This window comes from Protopterus annectens, chromosome 3.part0, assembly GCF_019279795.1.
Source record: "Protopterus annectens isolate FY-2018-M chromosome 3.part0, PAN1.0, whole genome shotgun sequence".
In the NCBI taxonomy this organism is placed as follows: domain Eukaryota; kingdom Metazoa; phylum Chordata; order Ceratodontiformes; family Protopteridae; genus Protopterus; species Protopterus annectens.
In genome coordinates, this window is record NC_056731.1 from 1,274,015,643 (window position 1) to 1,274,039,745 (window position 24,103).

The 24,103-nt window shown below is 38.3% G+C and overlaps 1 protein-coding gene across 4 annotated transcripts in view; it reads right to left on the reverse strand.

The window, feature by feature from the left end:
• The window catches only part of LOC122796727 (exocyst complex component 3-like protein 4), a 2,022,901-nt gene that overhangs the window by 162,074 nt on the left and 1,836,724 nt on the right, over positions 1 to 24,103 (reverse strand). The gene's annotated exons all lie outside the window — the stretch shown is intronic.

The following is a 24,103-nucleotide window of genomic DNA, read 5'->3' on the forward strand; positions in this document are numbered from 1 at the left end:
ATTGCGGATTACTCTGTTCTCTTCTTCATTCTGTATATTAAGTCTTAACTGAGTTCCCCCACCTGAAACTGTCTAATGATTTATATATGAATACTCGGTTTAGCAGCATGTTTTCCAATCCTCAATGCCTCTAATACTGCACATCTGGCTCCTGCTTCAATTTCCAAACATTTTCTACATCATTCCTAATTTATAACTGTATTCATTGTCTGAAAACTGATGAAAAAGCGGACCACACACGATAAGAGGACTGGAACACAGGTTTAATACTCCACATTAAAAACAAATACACGTAAGCGCTTTCGGCAGGTTAAAATAACCCGCCTTCTTCAGACAACTATTGGGTTACACAGAGAATGTTTTATACTACATAATTAAATAGATGGAACCAATCAGGCTAAAGTGCATTAATGCTTGTTGCAATAACCATAACAACCTGAAAGGATTCCTTCTCCAGTTAAAAAGTGATGATAAACAATTGAATTGTATTTACTACATAAAGCAGTCATGCATTGCTGCAATGAATCGATATTTAAAAATAAAAATAAAAACTGATGTTTATGTTACCATCCAGGCAACTGCTTATTAAATATTAAAACAATATTTTTAAACAAGATTATATACAATTACCAGTCACTTTGCCACTTGACAAAACAAGACAAAGCTAGTAAGCTGTCAAAAGATTGAAGCAGGTTGTAACTAATACATTTCATTAAAGTTCAACCCACAAAGCGTATGTGATGACTTGTTGCTTCACTACTTAAGTTGTTATCACATAAATTTCTTGAATATGCAGATGGAAATAAATAGGAGATGCTTTAAAATGCAAACAATGGATGTTATAGTGTTAAATTCATACTAGAAACAATGAAAAATGAAGTTGTGCAAACTGCTATAATGAAAAATTAAAAAATTATATATATGCACAAAATATGCAAAATAAGAACTCTGCAAGTAAGCTAAAAATAAGATTTCAAAACTTGCAGTTGGGTGAACTATACATAAAAATAGCAGGTTTTTTATATATATGTATAGTTGGTATATTCAACACATGCATTCAAAATAATCTTCAAGATAAAAAGTACAAATATATACATGTGTATGTATATACACAAATAAGTATATTGTATTAAAAAATCTTGTAGACTAGAGTGCAGATGTGTATATATAACCGCAAAATTCCGTATTTCTTAGTGGCTTAAGCTCATTTTTGAAATGTACTACTAATGTTTACCTATTATAAGATAGCCATTTCAGGACACATTTTATAGATAAAGATTCATTAATGCCTGGAAATACTTGAGCCCTAGTTCTAATCTGCCATAGCAGTTCATCTATTTCTAAGAGAATCTGCCATGGTCCGCCCCTAGCATCCTTCTCTCTATGCTGCAAAATAAAGAAGTGGAAAGCATGCCCTGGAAACTCTAAACAATGTCTAGAAAGGGCATTGTTGGCATCTGCCTTCATAATGGCATACTGGTGTTCATAGATTCTGTTTTTTAGCTTTCTCTCGGTTTTCCCGATGTAGAAAGCTTTGCAAGAGTTACATAAAGCTGCATATATAACAGCTTTAGATTCACATGTGTAATGTCCATTACATTTATAAACATTGCCATTGATAGTACATGTTGTGGCTACTCTAATATGTTTACATTGAGAGCATGATCCACATCTGTACATACCACAAGGTCTATTAGACTTAGAATCTGACTTTCTCTCGAAAATGGATTTTAGATTTTGCCCTCTCCTATATGTGACCCTAGGACGGTCGCCTAAGAGAATGCTTAAAGACCTGTCATCTTTAATAATTTGCCAGTTTTTGTTAACCACTTCTCTAATTTTGACGGAATCGAAACAAAAAGTCTGTAAAAAAACTGATGTTGAATTTTTCCTTTTCATTACTATGTAAGGAAAAGTTACAAACTTCTGTCTCTATAGTATTGTCAATGTGCTCTGAATTGTTTATTATGCGACCTAGGAGTAAAGGAGAAAAATATCCTGATTCTCTTTTGTTTGTTACTTCAGTAAGCACATTCAAGACTAATGACTGTGGGTAACTCCTTGCGACAAACATGTTAGTAAGTTTGCTACACTCAGCAGAAAAATCAAGGGAATCACTGACCATGCGTGCTGCTCGAACCATCTGTCCTTTAATGACAGATTTCTTTTGGTGATAGGGGTGGTTGCTCGAAAAATGTAGGAAAGCATTTGAATATGTTGGCTTCCTAAATATTCTACTTTTGAACCTTTGATTGACTCTATCTTTGATCAATGTTATGTCCAGATAATTAATCTCTGCATCATCGATATTATATGTGAATTCTAAAAAGTCAGTCAATTTTGTCAAATTTTCAATAAATGTTGGAATCAAGCCTCTATCACCCTCCCAGATGCAAAAAATGTCATCCTGGTACCGAGTGTACCAGGAAACATATTTGGAGTAAAGATCATCCTTAAATAGGTATGTAGATTCCCAGTGTGCAAGCACCGCATTGGCAAAAGAGCCACCACAGGGTGAACCCATAGCCACAACTGGAGGTTTCTTACTTGCAGGAATGCATTAAGACCAAAGTAATTCCCAAAGGCTTACGCCAATGGCGTTTTCCAGCTGGCCTGTCTGAATCTTCAGTTTTTTATCAAGAACTTATTGACTTATTCGACAGGCAAGGATTCGAATTTTTGCAGGCTCTCATTAATTATTATGACACTGACATTAGTAATTTAAAAAGAGAACTGGAAGCATTGGAATTGGATATCAAATCCCATGCTGAATTTGTCAGGTATAAACATGAATATTGTAGAATTTTCATTAGTATCAATGCTACTATGGAAAAACTAATTGCCAACAAGAAAAGGAAATTAGTAAGAGATATTAAAGACTACGCAAACAAGCGAGCCTATCCTAAATTGACACAGAGCTCAGCGAGTAATGTAAGTGGTCAGCAAACAACAGAAATTTTTAATGCTCAACCACTTCAGCCTGGCTTAGATAACATCAATAACAATGGTGGTAACAACAGACCAGCGGTTAGGAGGAGTCCTAGACTTAACGCTAATAATAATATTAGCCCTAACGCCCCAGTGGCTGATGGCGATTTGCCATCTGTATCCAGTGACTATCCTAGCAGCCACATTAATTCTGATCATCAGGATTTTCAGATGGCGAACAACAACAGGGGCAACAACCGGCCTCGAGCCCAACGACAGAACAACTCAAGGAACAGGAGACGAGGTCGCAGGAGATGATGGATGTAATGGACTTTGGGGTTAACCCGATAGTTTATAAGAATTCAAATGGTGATTTTACAGTCTATAATTACACAGCTTTGCACATTACACAAGATATTATTGATTTTCTATCTAAAGATTTTTCTTTTGTGCCAGGTCGCAGCATGGACATTAGTAGGCTTATCATCGACCTAAAGGTATTCACACGTAAATTAAACTTGCATAGCTTGATGGGTGACAACTCATCTGCTACTAGCTTACTTAGAGTATCCAGCTCTTATAACCCACCCCTGCATTCAACTTTACAAACATTTGAAAAAATGTGTGAGTTGGATCTATGGGCTATCAAGAACTTAATCACACATAGTAAACAGAGATGTTCTCCAAATATCACAATGCTGGAGAAAGATTTTATCCAGTTAATAAAAGACTGTCATATCCGTGTGATGAAACCTGACAAGGGTGGTGGGTTAGCCTTCATGGATCATTTCAAATACGTTGAGTATTTGTTTGAACATCTTGAGTCACCTGCTTATAAATTATCCTCCTTGAGTGAAATAAATGGAGCATACAGAAGAATTAATAACATGCTTAACGACTTGTTTCTGGAAGGGTACATTAATAAAGAAATCCTAAATTACTTGATCATGCCAGCTCCAAAAATTCCAGCATTTTTCGGAACACCAAAATTACATAAAAGACTGATTTCCCCCCCATTTAGACCCATCATAGACGGCAGGGGGTCTATTACCCAGGCATGTGCTAAGTATGTCGACAGTATACTGAAACCACTAATCAATTCCGAATCACATATTTGTAAAGATTCATGGTCTTTTCTTAGAGACATTAACACTCTTACATATAATGACAATATGTTATTCCTTACTGTCGACATCAAAGACCTATATACTGTCATTCCACAAGACATCGGACTTGCCTGGGTAAGAGAGTTTATGTATGCAAAAAATGTTGATCATGATACTATAAACTTGACCGAAACCCTGTTGGAAATTGTTCTATCTAACAATTTCTTTATCTTTGAGGGCAGTTATTATTTGCAAACTTCAGGCGTGGCTATGGGTTCACCCTGTGGTGGCTCTTTTGCCAATGCGGTGCTTGCACACTGGGAATCTACATACCTATTTAAGGATGATCTTTACTCCAAATATGTTTCCTGGTACACTCGGTACCAGGATGACATTTTTTGCATCTGGGAGGGTGATAGAGGCTTGATTCCAACATTTATTGAAAATTTGACAAAATTGACTGACTTTTTAGAATTCACATATAATATCGATGATGCAGAGATTAATTATCTGGACATAACATTGATCAAAGATAGAGTCAATCAAAGGTTCAAAAGTAGAATATTTAGGAAGCCAACATATTCAAATGCTTTCCTACATTTTTCGAGCAACCACCCCTATCACCAAAAGAAATCTGTCATTAAAGGACAGATGGTTCGAGCAGCACGCATGGTCAGTGATTCCCTTGATTTTTCTGCTGAGTGTAGCAAACTTACTAACATGTTTGTCGCAAGGAGTTACCCACAGTCATTAGTCTTGAATGTGCTTACTGAAGTAACAAACAAAAGAGAATCAGGATATTTTTCTCCTTTACTCCTAGGTCGCATAATAAACAATTCAGAGCACATTGACAATACTATAGAGACAGAAGTTTGTAACTTTTCCTTACATAGTAATGAAAAGGAAAAATTCAACATCAGTTTTTTACAGACTTTTTGTTTCGATTCCGTCAAAATTAGAGAAGTGGTTAACAAAAACTGGCAAATTATTAAAGATGACAGGTCTTTAAGCATTCTCTTAGGCGACCGTCCTAGGGTCACATATAGGAGAGGGCAAAATCTAAAATCCATTTTCGAGAGAAAGTCAGATTCTAAGTCTAATAGACCTTGTGGTATGTACAGATGTGGATCATGCTCTCAATGTAAACATATTAGAGTAGCCACAACATGTACTATCAATGGCAATGTTTATAAATGTAATGGACATTACACATGTGAATCTAAAGCTGTTATATATGCAGCTTTATGTAACTCTTGCAAAGCTTTCTACATCGGGAAAACCGAGAGAAAGCTAAAAAACAGAATCTATGAACACCAGTATGCCATTATGAAGGCAGATGCCAACAATGCCCTTTCTAGACATTGTTTAGAGTTTCCAGGGCATGCTTTCCACTTCTTTATTTTGCAGCATAGAGAGAAGGATGCTAGGGGCGGACCATGGCAGATTCTCTTAGAAATAGATGAACTGCTATGGCAGATTAGAACTAGGGCTCAAGTATTTCCAGGCATTAATGAATCTTTATCTATAAAATGTGTCCTGAAATGGCTATCTTATAATAGGTAAACATTAGTAGTACATTTCAAAAATGAGCTTAAGCCACTAAGAAATACGGAATTTTGCGGTTATATATACACATCTGCACTCTAGTCTACAAGATTTTTTAATACAATATACTTATTTGTGTATATACATACACATGTATATATTTGTACTTTTTATCTTGAAGATTATTTTGAATGCATGTGTTGAATATACCAACTATACATATATATAAAAAACCTGCTATTTTTATGTATAGTTCACCCAACTGCAAGTTTTGAAATCTTATTTTAGCTTACTTGCAGAGTTCTTATTTTGCATATTTTGTGCATATATATAATTTTTTAATTTTTCATTATAGCAGTTTGCACAACTTCATTTTTCATTGTTTCTAGTATGAATTTAACACTATAACATCCATTGTTTGCATTTTAAAGCATCTCCTATTTATTTCCATCTGCATATTCAAGAAATTTATGTGATAACAACTTAAGTAGTGAAGCAACAAGTCATCACATACGCTTTGTGGGTTGAACTTTAATGAAATGTATTAGTTACAACCTGCTTCAATCTTTTGACAGCTTACTAGCTTTGTCTTGTTTTGTCAAGTGGCAAAGTGACTGGTAATTGTATATAATCTTGTTTAAAAATATTGTTTTAATATTTAATAAGCAGTTGCCTGGATGGTAACATAAACATCAGTTTTTATTTTTATTTTTAAATATCGATTCATTGCAGCAATGCATGACTGCTTTATGTAGTAAATACAATTCAATTGTTTATCATCACTTTTTAACTGGAGAAGGAATCCTTTCAGGTTGTTATGGTTATTGCAACAAGCATTAATGCACTTTAGCCTGATTGGTTCCATCTATTTAATTATGTAGTATAAAACATTCTCTGTGTAACCCAATAGTTGTCTGAAGAAGGCGGGTTATTTTAACCTGCCGAAAGCGCTTACGTGTATTTGTTTTTAATGTGGAGTATTAAACCTGTGTTCCAGTCCTCTTATCGTGTGTGGTCCGCTTTTTCATCAGTTTTCAGTTTGTCTTTTGTTTGGTTTATTCTTGTATTCATTGTCTGTTTTGTTTGTTTTTGAAAGTGTAAAAATAACTACTGTAGTCAAGAATTGTAAAAGCATTAATAAGTTCAACAGTGCCTGTTTTGGCACCACTGTATAAATGTTTGGATTTGACAATGCTTGTTTAGGCATGACTTTCTGTTTTTTTTTCTGGTATAGTTAGTTGGTCAGAATAAATACTAATGGATATCTGGTCATCATAGAGCTAGTCTACAAACTTAAATATATGAGTCAGAAGTTCTATGAATCCATTTCTTAACAAGTATACACAGCCTCAGGAAAAAATGTTTTATTAGCTTTTTCTCTGATGTTGTATAAGCTCAAAGTTAATTTATTTAATTTATACGTCTGGGGTCAAATTCCCCAAAAAGCCCAGAGTTATTTTTCTCAGAACTGGTCATTATGAATTTGTATTCAATGAATTAATTAAGAGAATGTAAATCTTTACATATTAATTTCTAAACAGTCGAGTCTACACCATTTTTATTATCCATTAGTATCATCCATCTGAATGGTGTACAAGATACCATTTTGCTGGCAGGAGCTCGTGGCATGGTCTACAGTTCTTTTCACTGCACAACTATAACAGAACTGTCAGTGAATATCAAACATTATTCTTCTGCTATAAATTTGGTAGCTGCAGCACATATATCATTGATAGGAACACTTTAGAAGAAAGCTGTAGAACTGAACTGGGAATTGTATGGCCCCCGGGCCACATCAGGCCCTTAGGTTGTCACTGACCAGCCCACAGAGCTGGATCCACAGAAAGCTTAAACATTTATTTCCATAAAATATATATACAAAAATTCTTATACTGCAGTGGTGGAGTCTTCTCCTTTAAGGAGAACCATGTGTGTCCTGCATGCATGCTACCGTGGAAGTAAACATATTCTACACTTGTGCTCAGAATTTAAACTAAGCTGATTCCATAAGAGAAAAGGTAAGTGTGTGTGTGTGTATATGTATGTTTGTATGTATGTAATTTAAATTAGAAAGTAAGTGTGTGTGTGTGTGTGTGTGTGTGTGTGTGTGTGTGTGTGTGTGTGCGTAAGTACTTTAAACTAGAGAGAGAGTGTGTGTGTGTGTGTGTGTGTGTGTGTGTGTGTGTGTGTGTGTGTGTGTGTGTGTGTGTGTGTATGTGTATGTAATTTAAACTAGCCATTCCGTTTCTGCATGAGAGAGAAAGTGTGCGTGTATGTATGCAATTTAAACTAGCCATTCTGCTCGTATGAGACAGAGAGAGTGAGTGTGACTCTGTCTGTGTGTGTGTGTGTGTGTGTGTGTGTGTGTGTGTGTGTGTGTGTGTGTGTGTGTGTAATTTAAACTAGGGGTTCTGTTCTGTATGAGAAAGAAAGTGTGTGTAAGCAATTTAAACTACAGAGAAAGTAAGTGTGTGTGTGTGTGTGTGTGTGTGTGTGTGTGTGTGTGTGTGTGTGTGTGTGTGTGTGTGTGTGTTGCTGTGTAAGAGTAGAGAGAAGGTAGGTGTGTGTGGGTGTGTTTTTAACATACCTGTCAACTGTCCAGATTTAGCCTCATAGATTTGGTCCATTTCTCATAAATTTTATTGCTTTCTGACAATTCATGGATGACAGAAGTCACTAATAATGGCATATATACGAGTTTCATACTTCATAGCCTTCGGAAAATGCATGCTAGCACACATCCTGTTATTCTAGCTAGCAAATTTCTAAGTTAAAAAGAGCAATATTTAAAATCTATCCCTAGTTTTGGGCAAGTGTATCTATTATTTTAGGCTTTATCCAGATTTTTTGCACTAAGAGGTTTACAGCTCTCCCGATTTTGCCTCATATTTTTGGTCTATTCCTCATACAATTCGTGTTTTTTTGGCAAATCACTGAAGATTGATACATTTGAATTTCAGACTTAATTTCCTTCAGGAAATGCATGATAAGACAAATCCTGTTATTCTAGCAACTTTCTAAGTCTGTAAGAGCAATATTTAAAATCTATTCCTATTTTTGGGTTTTTGTCCTCCATTATTTTAGATTTCTTGTACTGAGAGATTTTTTTGTACTGAGGAGATGAGAGGTATGGTTTGTAATGCCTTAGTTTGGAGGGGGGGGGCAGGTTAGTCAATTAACTTGATCAGGCTTCACCATGTAATTTGGTTACAGGAGATATGAGCCTGAGTCCCCTACACCAGCTATCAGACTGCTGAAGGAATGAGTTTCAATGGACACAAGAGCCTGAATCCTGTAGTCTATACCAACTACCCGAATGATGACGGAATTGTGAGTTTGAGTTTCTGTACATTTTTAAGGAATTATGAATTTCAGTGTGTTTTCATAGAATTGTGAGTTTCAAGGGAAGAGAAGTGTACTGTGGCTCATGCCAAGCCTGTTTTCAATGTGCAACTGTTTTGTGTGGCAAATGGCAATCACTGTTTGTGCTGTAGAATTTGAAATCAGTGTTAGCAGCATAATTGCTTTTGGTGCAGATAGTTGTGGATTCTACACCCACACCACGTAGAATAGATGGAGTGCTGGTATTGCAGTGCCCTTTTAATCGATGGTTATTTGGTGCATTTTAAGGGAGATTAGGGGTTCTGCACTCCTAAGTGTATTCTCCTTTGCAAGAGATGCATAATAACAATGAACTTGTCTGTTAGTCATTCCCTATTGCAATATTACCAGCTTATCATTTTTTTTTAATGTTACATAGGCAATTAATACTTCAAGGGCAGCAGGCACTGAAACTGTAGATGAAACATTGAAATGTAGAGTTGTTTGCCAGTAGCAACCTCTTCATTAGTTATAGATCTCTTTAATATGGAATTATTCAGATGATTTTTTTTTCCTGCAGAGAGTGTGCTTATTTGCTGATATTGGTGGATTGTGATGACAGATGTCTGAGTGGCCTTTTATGATTGAAATTTTCTGAAATGGGTAGTTTTGTCGTTATTGGTTCATACATTTTGTTTCATTGCTTACTAGAAGAATGTTAAACTACAAATTTAAAACAAATTCTAAGTGGTGCTGGAATATAATGTAATACAATCAGGAAGGTGAATCAAAGAACACATACATGTATGCATGACCCTAAAAATGTGTGCCTATGGTTTGAAAACGGCCCAAAGGTAAACTTAATCTTTCACTAGCCAGGTGCATTTTCTTTGAATGTGGGTTTTAATGCCATTTCAATAAATGTGAGTTTCAAGGGCAGAGAAGTTTACTGCTCATCCTAAGTCTGTTTTCATTGCAAGACTGTATTGTTTGTTTAGCACGTGGCTATTAGTGTTTGTGCTATTTTATTTCAATATCTGTAATAACTGTAGAAGTAAATAAGAAAGCAGCATGCACACTGACAGGTTTGAACAGTGTTTATGGTAAATGGAGAGAAACAGTCAACTTGGAATACTGGAATGGCTGGGGAGGGTGCTGCTAACAGGCATGGAAAAAGATGGCGGGAGAGGGGAGTAAATGGGCAGGGTTGTGGGGGATGCAAGGGGTGCTTATTGGCTTGGCCCTCCACAACAGTCCCAATTTTCCATGTGGTCCATTGGGAAAATTAATTGCCCACCCCTGCTGTAGACAAAGCCACAGATCTGCTGGAATAAGCCTTTGGAGTCAAAGGAAGTGTCAGCCCTCTTTTTTGATAAACAAAGGACATGCATTGTGACTACCAGTGGGAAAAGATGACTTTGAACACTGATTTTCCCAGTTTAGCTGAAAGAAAAGGACAAAAATAACTGATAAGATTTCCTGAAAGATTTCATTCAGTGTAAATAAAACACAGCTGATGATGGGCATCTAGCAAATGCAAAGTATATTCACCTTTGTTTTTTGAAACCTTTCAAAAATGTAATCAATAATGATAGGAAAAAAAATCTATTATGACACACAGTTGATGCTTAAGTCCAAGAGAAAAAAGTTCTGGCACACCATGAATAAAATTCTACACCCTGGCCAACCTACCACCCCCAATCTCTTCCCTAATAAAACTCCCCAATAAACTACCACCTTACTTAATACCTGCTTTACTGAATCAGTTCAAAACCTAATCCAAACCTACCAAAGTCAAAACACCCCACACACCACACATACTACTACCAAGACCACCCCTTTCTCACTTAACCCTGTCTCCACTGCTTACATAAAATTCCTGCTGCTAAAACTCAAACCATGCTCTCCCTCCTCTGACAACCTCCCCCCTTCTTCAAAATTTCAGCCCACTCTATACCCTATCCTGTCTCTATCCTCATAAACAGATCCATCCAAGAAGCCATTGTCCCTGATATTTGGAAATCCTTCTTCACCATACCACTTCATAAAGGAGGTAACTCCACAGATCCATCTAACTACAGACCCATTGCCATTCTCTGTCCACTGTCCAAAATCTTTGAAAAATGCATTCACAAGCAGCTTCTAAAACACCTACTAGACAATCACCTTCTCACCCCTATCCAACATGGCTTCAGACCCAATCATAGTACTACCACAGCCATGCTACCTTTCACCTACACTGTAGCTGAAGCCAGAGACAAAAATCTTCTCATATCCTCCCTCTTTCTTGACCTCTCCAAGGCTTTCAACACTGTCCCTCATCCCATTCTTATTGCTAAACTGATCTTAACCTGTCCCCATCTACTATCCACTGGTTCACTAGCTATCTCTCAAAGAGGTTCCAGTCTGTGCATTGGCAATCAGCCTGTTCCCCTTTTCAACCTATCCAAACTGGTGTCCCTCAAGGCTCTATCCTTGGTCCTCTCCTCTTCAATATCTTTACTAATCAACTACATTCCTCCTGTACCTCTTCATCCCTCATATAATATACTGACAACGTAACCCTCATATCTTGCTCTGACAACATCTCCAACCTTCTTTCCATCATCCAAAACACTTCCTCATCTGTTGAAAAATGGCTTACTGACCACCATCTCATTCTCAATCTCACAAAGACTAAGCTACTATTAGTCCTTCCCAAATCTGTCTCCCATCACAAATCCACTTTTACCATCTCATCTGCTGACAACACCCTCATCAAAGCAGATTACTTGGTACTATAATTGACGACCAGCTAAACTCTGACATACATGTACAACAGTGCATTAAAAAAAACAACCAGAAATTGGGTCTTCTCTATAGGAATAAAAAATTTCTAGCTCCCAACTCCAAACCCACTCTAGCTCAGATCTTCCTCCTTCCTTGCCTTTTCTGACCCATCTCCATTCATCCCTACTTACCAAGCCTGAACATACCTATAACAATATAGTCAGATTTGCCTGTGACCAACCTTATAGAACACATCACTGCCTTGCCTTGAAAAAACTTCAATGGCTCGAATTCCCTAGATCCTGCTTCTTTCCCAGCTGCAGCTTACACACACATTGCTAAACAAGCCCTCAGTCTGTCCCTCTCTTTCTTCCTTACTATCCCCTTACATCCCTGCTTGTTCGCTTTGTAGCTCTGACCAGAACTTATAAACCAAACATAAATATTGGCAAACTCCTCTACAAAAACTCAGTGTCCCAAGCCTGGAATAGGCTTCCTCCAGACATCCATAGCATTAAGTCTACCAACTCCTTCAAGACTGAACTCAAAAAACACTTCTTGAACTCTAAATCCTGCCTTTGTCACTATCTTACTTAATTTTTCCCCTCACTCCCAAGCTTTTCTGCCTCTGATTCCTCCTTCCCATCTTTTTTGCAATGCAGTTATGTACTATTACATCGTTGAACTTCTACTACTATACCAGGCCTAAAAAAAAAATGTTTTATTTTGTTTACATTGCCTATGCTATGATTATACTCCAATTGTACCCGAGTTGTATTTGATATTATCTATGTAATTGTACTCTAATTGTATATGATATTATCTTTGTAATTTTCTGACTTTTAACACTGTATGACTACATCTGTTTTTTTCCCATGTTTATAACACTGTTTGTAAACCATTATCATGTTTTATTTTTTTCTCTTCTGTATACTGGAGCTTTTCTCCTCGGGTCTCCACTGAAAACGGGTCTTATGACTCAGCTAAACTAACCTGGTTAACAAATGTCAAACAAATAAAATAAATAAATGTAGGTCAAAAAATTGATAAGAGCACTGGAAGATTTACTGACTGATTAATGGATGATTCAAAAGCTACCTTAGGAAGAAAAGAGGGGTTGGTTCTTAGTGACAACTCTGTCCTTGTGAAAAATTAGACAGGGAGTTTTTGAAGATAGGGCTTGTAGCTTAGAAATTCTACTGGCAGACGTGAAGGCCACCGAAAATAATGTCTTCCATAATAACAATCTTGGATCATCCCTAGCAGCAGGTTCAAATGGGAACCCACTCAAAGCATGTAGCACAAGGGTAATATCCCACAGCGGGACTGGGTCTCTGAGAGTAGGATTTAGCAGAAAGCTACCTCGGAGGATAGTCTAGTATAATCTGAGAGATGCAATGGGCATGGGGTTTTCACCAATATGGAAGGAGGAACAGCTAAATGTACCTTGATTGTGGAACAGTTGGCTCCACATTCGAAGAGATGTGTAAGAATGTCCAAAATTGATCGAAGAGGGTCAAAGAAATGGCCAATATTTTTTCAATTGCTCAAATAGAAAACCTTTTCCATTCGCTGTTACAAATTTTCCTAGACAAGCATTTTTGGAAGAAAGACAAAATGTGCACAACTGAAGATGAAAACCTGGACTGCCAAACCATCACTGGAATTGGAGAAAAAAATGCAGTCAGTCTGAGGAATTGAATGTTCGGGTGAAGCCTCCCTGATAGGTAAGACAGGATCTGGTACAAGCCCAGCACCCAGAAGGGTGGACTAGATGAGGCCAGAAGAATGGGAACCACACTTGTCGAGGCCAATAAAAGGCTATGAGAATGATTGTGACGTACATCACAGATACTTTCTGTATATACTTGGGAATTAGGGGCATCAGAGGAAAGGCAAAAAAGGAGTCCTGGGTGCCCAGTGTGCTTTGCAGCATCCCTGGGTGACACCCCTCTCAGGTAATTACAGCAAATAACACATTGCATTTGCTGTTGTGTTGTGGGAGGAGGTAAAAAGGTTGCAACAAGGTTGACCCCAGCAGCTGAAAATCTGCTCTGTTATAATGGATTGAGGGGCCATTTTTGAGGGAGTAGGATAGATCTGCTCAATCTGTCTTCATGTAAATTGGATTTCCCCACAATATGGGATGCTATTAGACAGTGGTGAGAAGATATCACCCCATTGCTACACTCTCATGGCCTCTCAGCACAAAAAATAAGATCTGGTTCCTCTCTGTTTGTTGATGTACCAAACAACTGCCTTGTTGTTTGTCTGGATAGATATCACAGCCAAAGAAATAGAGTCTTGAAAAGCCTGCAATGCTAGGAAGACTGCACTCATCTCAAATATATTGATGTAAAGACTGGCCTCTGTTTGGGATCAAGTGCCTTTCCAAAATAATGCCCCCTCGCCCCATTTGGGAAGTGTGCATGGCCACTGTGGCTTGGGGGAAGGAGGAATGAAAGGACATCTCTATTGGACATGCAATGATTCTAGCCACCACTGTATGTGATTTCTGCATACATTCCTTAGAATCAATAGAAAAGACATGGGTCATTTCCTGATTGACCACTGGACTGCCAGAGTCCATTGTAGAACCCTCATGTAGAATCTGGCTAGTGACACTAATGTAATGGAGGCTGCCATGGAGCCTAGGAGGTGAAGAATTAATCTTGCTAGTGGGTTCTAGTGAGATAAGACTTCTTGGGCTTGTTGGTGAAGGGATGTAATTCTTGTTTGAGGGAGTTTTGCTATTTGAAGTCTTGTATCAAAAAATGCTTGGGTTAATTCTAGAGACTGAACTGGTTGTAGCTTGGACCTTTCTTTATTCACTGTAATCCTCAAGTTTATGCAGTGTTGGAACAAGGAGTCCATGGCCTGAATGAGTAGATTCAGTGATGAGCCATTCATCGAAATACTGGAACATCAGGAAAACCTGCAGTCAGAAATGAGCTGCCACTACTGCAGTACACTTGGCAAACAGTCAGAGGCTTGTGATAAGACCAAAGGGCAGAGTTCTCAATTGGAAATGCTAGCTCCCAGATGGAAGGAAAATTACTTCCTACACTTCCACCCATCTTTATGTGGTAGTATGCATCCTGAGCATCTATTGAGTACATTCAGTCATTCTTCTTCAATAATGGAAGACTGGATGAACTATGACCATCTGGAATTTTGTTTACTTCACAATCTTGTTCAAGGGACTCAGGTTGAAAAATGGCCTTAGGTCCTTGTTTTTTTTTTGGCACTAAAATGAATTTTGAGTAAATTCCGGAGCCACTCTGGTCTGGATGGACCTCTTGGATGATTCAGTTTTTAGAAGCTTCCTTACCTCTGAAGAAGCTTCTTCTCTTTGTGAAGGTAGAACACATTGGAAATTCTTTTGGGGAGTAAACGAAGGGCATGGAAGGGAATGAAGTAGCCTCTGGTTATGATCCGATACACCCATTTGTCTTGAGTGATGAACGTCCAGGTTGCTGAGTGCAGGGATAAGCACCCACCCCAACTGTCTACAGAGTGTGACTGTTGAGTGTTGGGCAACCATTCTGGACCACTGGAAAGACATCTTTGAGAAAGGAGTCCTGAAGCCTTGGTTTTGCAGGTGACCTCCATTATAAGAGTTTCTCACTCTGCCTCAGGGAGCTTTTTTGCCAGAAGTGTCAGATGCAAAGCCCTGGGATTTACAAAGCCACATTATCTTTCTTCCCTTCTGGATTCCAGACAAGGTCTTTTGAGGGGCAGAGAATTAGATCCCTACAACAGATAGGGATTTGCCATCTTTCTCACTTCTTGAGACAGACTCTTTACTTTGGAACCAAACAAAGTTGATTCATCATATGGGACACTGACAAAGGATGTTTTAAAATGTTCTGCAGACTCTCAGAGCCACATCCAGGCAGGCATACTTTCTTATGGAAATGCCTGTGCCAGCTGCTCTAGGTGCACCATCTGTGGCATTTGAAATAAGGCACAAAGAGGCATTAGATAGAGACTTCAGGGTAGCCAAATGTGAATCCATGGATTTTCTTTGATCCACAGTCATGGTCCCCTTGAGAGAATTAGTGACTTTCTTTCTCAAATCTCTCTGGAAACTAGTGATGTGTGCCAAGTAATAAAACACTCTCAGCGAAAAAGTAAATATCATTGTAGACACAGTTTCCAAATCTATCCAATACAAGTGACTCTCAATTTGGTGGATGGACAGAGAAACTTTTTTCAACAGGCTCCTTCTTAGTGGCTACCTCCAGTACCATAGAATCAACCACAAGACTCTTGCTAAAATAGGGATGGTCTTTTGGGGCAGCCAAAAATTTTGGGGGCCTTTTGAGGATAGGTTCAGCTGTATCTGTTTCCTTCCATGCCCAGAAAGAGATCAAGTCAATCCTTTCATCAGGTGTGTGGGGGGGAGGGGGGGTCAACCCAAGAAGTACATGGGCCAAAACCTAAAGGCTCAAGAAAAAATTATTCCTTTGAAGAAAGGGCTTGGGAGGACCAACTCCCTTTCTGTCTAAGAAGTTTGAAAATGTCTCTGAATGACACATCCACAATGGAAACCTGGAAAAACCTTCTCCCTCATCAAAATCAGTGCCAGTGGTCAGGGATTCCTCAGAGGAATACAACTGTCTCCTCTTACACATATGTTTCCTATAAACCTCCTCTGGGGGGGGTTGTTCAAGGAAGAACTCAGAGACAAAAATCATCTCCCTTGGGAGGACAGACTCAAGGCTTCCAGGAATTGGCTGTCCTGATAATGCCAGTAGAGCAGGCTATGGACCTTGGAAAATCCTATGGGGGACAGCTGGATCCTGTTATGAAAAGGTAGACCTCTCTCAAAGCTGAGAGAGTACTCCCTCAAAAGCCCTGAATGCTAAGCTTGACACAAATCCAGAGAGTGTCGCTGTTGATGCCGAAACTCTTGAAGGTGGCTGAACCCTAGAGTCAGTTCAGCAGGGACCTGAGGCTGTCGCTGGAAGTGAATAATCAAACTCTGATGCCCATAGAAGAAGGAAAGGAGCCGAAGACTTTGGATCCAATCCTACCCTGTCGGAGTCAGTGCTGATGGTTCGGCTACAGGACTCTGTCAGAGCCGACTTCATCACTCATTTTAGTTGAGGAAGTATAACACTTCAGCTCCAAAGCAGATCTGTCCTGGGCAAGAGTCAGACCCAGAGATTTAATTTGAGAGGTCAGATAAGAGAAGGAGCCATTAATGAGTGAGGGGAGGAAATGGTTCTCCCAGCTCCAGCAGTAGCCAGAGCCAGGATTACCCCTAACTGGATTTGGGTCCAGAGGAAACAACTCATTATTCAGCCATTATTTCATTACCTAACTAGTTTGCATGATGTGCCAAAAATCTTTCTTTGAAATAATGTTCTGTCTTTATTTACAGAGGACAGAACATCATTTCCAAGAAACAAAGGAAATGCACTGTGACTACCAGTGGGAAACGATGACTTTGGACACTGACTTTTCCCAGTTTAGCTGAAAGAAAAGAACACAAATAACTGATAAGATTTCCTGAAAGGTTTCATTCAATGTATATAAAACACAACTGTTAAATGTTATGCCTGTGGTGGATGTTTCTTGTTTTATGTTTTCACACAGTGTTAAAACGGTTTCCTTTTGTATGAATTTTGCAGACTTCTGTGGAATATTCAGACCAAAGTATTTTATTCTTTCATTAACTTCTACTGACCACTGTTAAGGGATGTATATTCCTTATCGTCTGCATATATTCTCTGAGCTTGAAATTGTAATAAAGAGTGAAATTTAGACCAGTGCTGCCAGGTTTAAAACTGTTCATAAAAAAGGAAGAACAAATTTTAGAGACAACTGTTTGGGTAGAATAATTTTCTTTATGACCAGGTGTCTCTGTAATCTCTTCCTCCTTTTTTACATAAAGAACTTTACCAGGATTAAATATCTTCTCCTTTCAAAAGACCTTGCTAATGTTTCCATGCCCTATCCCACCCTGATGTGACTGTGGCAGTATCTTGTACCCAGGACTCCTAAATGGTGACCTGCACTGATTTCTCTTAGGTCAAAATGCTACTGTTAGACTTTGGAGATTCACGTTCCTCAGACGTGACACCAGTTCTTCAGTCTTTACACTGGTTACCTGTAAGGTATTGCATTGTCTTCAGGATGCTAAATCTGAAAAAAATGGCATTAAATAAGATCTACCTGAAAAAATGTAGAGATCCTATCTTTTATCTAGTGTTTTCCAGTGTTCTGTTGTTGAATTAAATGATGTCTCTGGATTTCATGTAAATATGGTTGGATTGCATGTCTTTTCAGAAGCTACTGCTTGAAATAAATATAAGTGAGTCTTTGATGCTTTTAGATGAAAACGGTACCAACATTTTATTAACATAAAGCTATTGCTGTAAATATCTAGTTACTAGCTGTTACAACAGGCACAATGAAATACAACTTGAAACAAAAAAGCAAGAAATGCAAAGCATTGCAAACTACAATTTAAACTTCTTCCGACATGACTAAACTATAAACAGTGAGTAATAATGAAGCACGTTACCATACTTCATCTTGCTATGTATGTCTCTAACTAGAGAGAACTCATTTCATGGACACTGTAACCAGCATGTCCCCGGAAACAGTCCTTGCTTAGTCAGCATAAGCTGTTTGTTACGCAGTACATTCAGTTAAATAATCAGTGATGTACGGGGTTGGCAGTATTAGGCTGCATTCTATCTGCAGGTAAGAAAAATACATACAGAAATATACATTAGTAGTCATATAAAATAATAACATGTTCATCAGTATCTAACATTGTTAAACTCTGAAGCTTTCTGCCAGATGGCTGAAAGACTGTGAAGCTATCTCTTTCGTCCATTCTCAACTAACAATATATTTGTTTAGTAAAGTTTTCAGAGGATTGTTTTTTTCTTTTTTTGCTGTATTATTTTTGCCACTGAACATACCAACTATCAAGTCCCTTCCCCCTTGACTGGGCAGTGACCATTTTTTCCTACACTCTGGAATTTTACCCAGAGATGAGGTGGGAGCTGCCTGAAGAGGGAGGGCCTTCATTCAGGCAACCAAGAGGGTACTTTATGGCCTCGTTGTAATACCAGCATTGACAGTATTTACTTTTTTGTTTTTAATTACCTAATCTCACCCTTATAGCAGGAAATGAGTGAAAAGCATCATCATGGTGGTCTTTAATGCCCTCCTCTTTGGCAGTAACCATTTCTGCATACTCACTCAGAATTCTATGCTCCATGAACAATCCATTATTTGCTTTGTTTATTCACCTGCACTCCACTTTTCTCTTGTTTTAAAATATTTCTCGTGCTTTTCCTGTACTGCACATTGTAATTTTGATAAGACACATTATAAAATATTGATTGGCTGACTGAGAGCTTGACAATATTCAAAGGTCTTACTGCCTCTGTCCCTGGGTAGAAATGAAACAACTGGATAATTCATAGAACAGCCTGCAGAAGGAACTTTGGCCCACGGGGATCCAAGATGAATAAAGTATTAGATACACGGATGCCCACAGTACACTGACAGAACAGAGATGGACTAGCCAGTTATAGGCCACACTGCAGCAGTCAGCACTACAGATCCAGCACTGTATGTTTTAGCAGAGTAGGACCATGGCAACTCAGGGAATATGTAGACTGAGAAGATGTGAAAATGAGAAAGGCAGACAGCAATCCCCAGTCTCGTAGATCATGACTGGCCTGTATGCATTGAAACCAGTCATTTTCTTTTGGTAAATAAGCTGGCTAAGAAACTGAAGTGCAATGCATCAAGATAACTTCACTGTTTGACTTAACAGGTGCAAACATACAGTCCTCTGAACTTGCGAACTTACCCGAATGTAAGCCCCAACCAGAATGTAACCCTAAATAGATATGGGCCATTGATTTACACAAATAAGGCACCAGAAGAAACCTACAATGACCGAGGCTCTCTCTTAAAAAAACAGAATTATTGAGATGACTAAGTGGAGTCCACTACATACTGCCCATTGCCCACAATCCACAAGCCATAGGACTGACTGAGTGGATGAATGGACTGCTAAAACAGCACATCACAAAGTTAGCAGTGAACTGCCCATTGCAAGAATAGACAAAGGTACTGTATCAAGCAGTCTTTAACCTTAGTAACAGAATCCTCAATGGGACCACACCTTTTTTAACAATGTAAGACAAACACGGAATGCATCAGGATGTGGTGAAAGAATCCATAGGCCATCCTCCCAGCATGGAAACATCAGGACATAGGCATGTATTACTCAGGGAGAAGCTGTTTCTTTTAAACTTGGCAGCACTTGTCTAAATTTCACTATTGATTACAGTTTCAAGCTCAGAGAATATATGCAGAAGATAAGGAATATATGCCCTTCAACAATGCTCAGTAGAAGTTAATGAAAGAATAAAATACTTTGGTCTGAATATTCCACAAAAGTCTGCAAAATTCGTAGAAAAGGAAACCGCTTTATCACTGTGTGAAAAAATAAAAAAAGAACATTCCACCACAGGTGCAACATTTTTCATCCTATAAACATTGTCAAACACACTATGACTATTACATATTTGCAATGTGAGTATTCCCACTGAGAGGAGACAACAAGAGGTGGTATTTATAGTCATTTCACATGTGTGCAGTGAATGTATCTTAGACATGGTTGTGCCTTCTTCCACAGGTTTAGGTTATTCACAGGAAAGAAGTATTGAGGTATGATGTGTTCCCCCCCACGTCTGCTAATGTAATGTAATGTTCTCATTATGCCCAATGTGTCAACCTACATCAATGGGTAAGGAGTTGTGATATCCAGCTATATCCCTCCAGACTGCCAGCAGTTAATGTGATGTCCTTTACTATCCTTGGTCAGTAACTAAGGAGGTAACACTAAAAACCAAAGTAAGCTAAATGGCTTCAGTGGTAGGGAGATGTAGAAAATAAAAGCCAATCCAATGCAATGAATAATTTAGTAATTTATTAACGCAACAATAAAGAAAAAATGAAGAAAATAAATATATATAGTAATGAACAATGATCCAAGCACTTTTGTCTCCTACACAGGAGACCTTTTCAAGAGCAGAGCATGCCCATTAACTGAATTCATTTATAACATCCTGGAAAGAGTATTTAAAACAATGCACGAGTCATTTTCTTTACCACTGAATAATTCATGTGGTGTGGAATACATTATTTAAAGGTATATTTTAATCAGACTGACTGTTCATATGGCAGACCAATCTCTTACAGTAAAAAATGTATATATATATATATATATATATATATATATATATATATATATATAAAACAGTGTGTGTAATGCAACAAGATATTAACAATCTAAAGTTACACAAGCGTGTAAGTATTATACGTGTGCATGTATGCACAAATGTATACACACACATGTCCCTGTGTAATCTGTATCACTGTATAGGTGAAAGACCTATTGTAGTGTATAGAAAGGTCAGTCCCTTAAGAATATACTTGAAAACAATACCCAGGTTCACATTGCTGGAGGTATGAGAAAATGTGGAATTTGTAATTATTGCCAATATTTAATGTAAAGGTGTTAAATTTAACATTAATGGCATTAGAGTGTCCTTAAAGAAAAATCTATTGCTACACTGAAAAAGTTGTTTATTGTGCCTTTTGTTGCTAATGTACCTGTTTTTATAATGGTAAAATGGAAATGAAGTTAAAGAGTCATACTTATGAGCATTTGTGGGACATTAAACTAAAAAAGGACACAAACACTTTGGCAAGACATTGTAATGAATGGCCAGATCATAGTTTTAAATTTATTGTTGTAGAACCTATGGATGTGAACCCAAGGGGTGGACCATGGCCATTATATTTGGAAAGGAATGAGGCCTTATGGCAACTGAGAATGAATGTAACTCAATGGCCAGGTCTAAATGATTCTATTTCAATCACTTGCTTTTTGAAACTGAAAGCCTCAGATAGGTGATTTTTGCTGATTTTTACTTATTTAAATGTTGAATGTTTAGAACATAAAAAGGACGTGACAGTATTGAATTAACAGTGTTAACATTTTTAGAATATATGGACATTTTAAATTTGCATACAATAGATATAACACTTTTTAGTATAGGTAGTTGTTTAATAGCATTTTGAAAGTATTTATTATGAATTTCATGTATTTATTATTAATTTATTATGAATATGTTCAGGTTTTATTTGTGTTTTTAGAATGTATTTATATTAGTATAAATGAATATATTAATTTTATAACATATTTATTATATACATACATATATATAATTATTACATTCATGATATTTACATTCATGTCCATTCTGACCCTGACCACATAGCTCCCCTTCACAATCTCGAATTACTGAATGCTCAAAATTCAGTAACTCAAAACTGTAAAGTCGAGCGAACAAAAATCCTGAAACCCACAAGCACGAAAACAAAAAACCCCGAACATACAAAACACATACACCACACAACACTCACACCATACAACCCATCATCACATAAACTACAAGCCCTACACTACATGCACGCAGGGAGGCAAGCCTCCCTGCACCCCCCACACCCCCTACTAATATATTCTAACTCCAAGATCGCACTAATGCACAAAAAAAAAAACACCACACAGACATTTTCAACTGCCTCTCACACACACAAACACATCACACACACACAGACACATCCAACACTCACACTCATACTCTCACTTCCATACCCTAACTCACACGCACAACTTACAAAACACACACATACCCTGGGAAGCTTGCGCCAGGCACAGGCGTAGCGTAGGCGGTATAATGCCAAATATGGGCACCGAGCTATTCAGGTATGATCCAATTCCATGTGCACTACCAGTGTATGCCATATCTGTGCAGCCCTCGGCACAGGTATGCTAATTACCCCATGCGCAGTACTGCACCATGCAAATGAAGGTACATAGCGATTCATGAAGTGGTGCAGGCATAGTGTAAGCCCACAGAAAGGTAAACCACAAAAAAACAGTTTACATTTTGCCAAACAGAACATCGGAGCTATGAAAGCAGACCAGACACATGTATTACTAAGTTAACATATGCCAATGGCTAAATATACAGCCAATGGAATAAGAAATGATGCACAACACCTAAAAAACAACATTTAATGTCATGTCCACAGTAACGCAAAGTACAACTGCAGGGCATGTGTGCGCAAATGGGAACACAAGGAAAATATACACAAATGCCATAAAATCGCAATGTAATACAAATCATGATTTCACCATAATACTCAATGGTATGCATGGTACACCACAACCAAGCTGCAAGGGTTGCTAAGGGTCTGTGACAGTGTTTGGTGTGGTAACTATGAATTAGTAGTCAATGCAATGCAAATGAGGCAAGTAATAGTGAATCGCAAACGTCCTGCCAGACTAAGGATGTACCATACAGCGCAGCGCTACAACACCGAGGAGTGGTTTGGAGGTATACATGACATCAGCAGTGGGGTGTGCCACTGTAGCTGTAAGCACATTGGAGCAATGCAAATCCGGCCTGCCCATTGCTAAGCAAAGCCGCAGGATAGGGGTGGGGATGTAGGTATAACATTGTTTAGCTGAGAGCACATATGGTGCCCAAAAGCATATGTGTACGCAGATGAAAACATGCCCGAAACCCGGTAAGCGGATGCATGCGCCGCGCACCATAGCTCAAACAGGAAGGTTAGGGGAAGAAAATAAGGAAATGCTACAGTAGGGTAATTGGAGTACAACTGAGCAATTAACACCTATTAACTCACAGTGGGCAATTGACGGCAGCTAACAAGTATGCTCGCAGCAACTTGCAGAACAGGATAGGGGAGGTGTCGGATTGCAAAGAAAAGAGAACTGTCATAGCAGAGCAAACCAAACCTGCAGTAGATCAGACATAGAACACATGTCGTAAGATAAGCAAGGTTTAGGAAAGTACAAATAAAGCAGGCTGCCTGATGCATGCCAGAAAATGGGAGGGGAAATGTTAAGAAATGTTAAGGGAAGGGCAAGAGGTAATCCACGGCAGCCAAATGTAATTCAACACCAAAAGCACCACAATAGCAATACCTGTGGTAAAACACATAAGATACCCTGTAGCTCCGATGGTACATACACACCCTATGACATCATCAGTGTTCACAGCACAATAGTATAAAGTGTGAAGGCACCTCACACACACCTGTGCATTCCCAAATGCTGCACCATCTGTGTAAACAGACAGGGAACTTTTACAATGTACATGTTGGGAGCTGCCATAGCTGTGATTCATCACCATGTGTTAGAGACTGAAGGTGTTGTGGAGGATGAAGCTGACAACCACCGCAGGCTCCAGAGGAGGAGAAGAGTGTTCAGACCAAGGGTAACCTACCAGGGGCTACATGATCTGGAGATAGTAGAGTGTTACAGGGTAGACAGGGATATCTTACTGCAAATAATT